This window comes from Myotis brandtii, unplaced genomic scaffold (assembly GCF_000412655.1).
Source record: "Myotis brandtii unplaced genomic scaffold, ASM41265v1 scaffold810, whole genome shotgun sequence".
Classification (NCBI taxonomy): Eukaryota; Metazoa; Chordata; class Mammalia; order Chiroptera; family Vespertilionidae; genus Myotis; species Myotis brandtii.
The window spans coordinates 2,004,741-2,006,510 of NW_005371274.1; positions in this window are offsets into that span (position 1 = coordinate 2,004,741).

Sequence of the window (1,770 nt, forward strand, 5' to 3'; positions counted from 1 at the left end):
TGGCCGCCGCCATCTTAGTTGGGTTAATTTGCATACTTGCTCCTGATTGGGCGGGTGTGGTGGCTTGTGGGCATAGCGGGGGGATGGGTAATTTGCATGTTTCTCTTTTATTAGATAGGATGACATCACAGTCTGATGTAAATTGTAAGCTCTCTGTACTCTCTCCCTTAAGTGATAACTCAGTCTTCCAGGCTCCTTCCAGCCTATAATACTGATTTCTTAAACATATACCCTCTAAGCTTGAAGCAGATTTTATGTCCACACAGGCTTGGAGAGCATCAGTCCCACCTGCATGCCACTGACCTTAACCTCACTGAAGAGGAAGGTAGGAAATAAGGTCTTCCTTTGTGTCCACAAAGAGGAAAAGATAACAGGATTTTGTGAACACAAAGCCTTGTCTCTGCCACAACCTCCTTCCTTTGTAGAGCCACCCAAACCTAAGCCCCACAGTTCTTGGGGAGCTGGCAATCAGAATCCCACCCCCAGGGCCTAAAGAGTGGGTGGACCCATGACCTAAGCTAAACAAAGTCAAGTTTTTCTCTCCTGGTCATTTGAATATTGAGCAAAGTCGAAAAAGCAAAAGGCACATAGTGGAATGGTAGGGTGGCAATACCCCTTGCGATGGGTCCTGGGTGTTGGCTGCAGAACCCCTGTGGTTTCACTGGGTCCTATCCCTCCTAACACCCAGTTGTCCAGCTTTTGTCAAATCTGTGGTCTCATTCCTATAATTGTAGTTGATCCCTTATTTATGATTAAGTTTCTGTTGTTTGTACCTCAAATACCTTAATCAACACCCAATATTTGCTATCTGTATGCTGACCAACCAGATTCTCATTCCCTAATGACTCAGCCCTGAAGTATAATAATTTCACTGAGGCAGTGCCTCCCCTTGGGGATATGATGGGGTGTCTGACCAATCTTTTCTAGGTGACACTTCTCTATCTCATTAGCTACTGTCTTTGGTTTTCTATGCTCATGAAAAAGCAATTAACAGTACAAAGCAGATGTTTAAGACGAAATAAGCGGTAAAGACAACATGACATCATCCTCAGCAGGGATTCAAGTGGGAGATGGAATCATATCCAGGAGTGATCTCTAAAGAAAAATCCCAGACAGCAGTTTGTCAAACTTTTCTATTTCATAGCCAAAATTCAAGATTCTATAGTAGTGTAGTCCAACTGAAATGTAGTGCAAGATACCTACATGTTACAGACTGAATGTTTGTGTCCCCCTAACATTCATATGTTGAAGTCCTAACTCCAGGATAATGGCAGTAAAAGTGGAGGGTTAGGAGGTAATTACTTACTTACTTACTTTATTTATTTATTTATTATTCTTTAAAAGCATTTATTATTTTTTTAAAAAATTCTTTTTGTTGAAAGTATTACATATGTCTTCTTTTTCCCCCTTTGACTTCTCCCTGACCACTACTGCCCCCCAGCACATGCCCTCAACCCCCTACTGTCTGTGTCCATTAATTATGCTTATATGCATGCAAGCAAGTCCTTTGGTTGATCTCTTACCATCCCCCAATCCTCCCCACTTTCCTGCTGTAGTTTGCCAGTCTGTTTAATGTTACTCTGCCTCTGTATCTATTTTTGTTCATAATTTTATAATCGTCTTTATTATCCATAAATGAATGAGATCATGTGGTATTTTTCTTTCATTGACTAGCTTATTTCACTTAGCATAATGCTCTCCAGTTCCATCCATGCTGATGCAAATGGTAAGAATTCTTTCTTTTTTACAGCAGCATAGTATTACATTGTG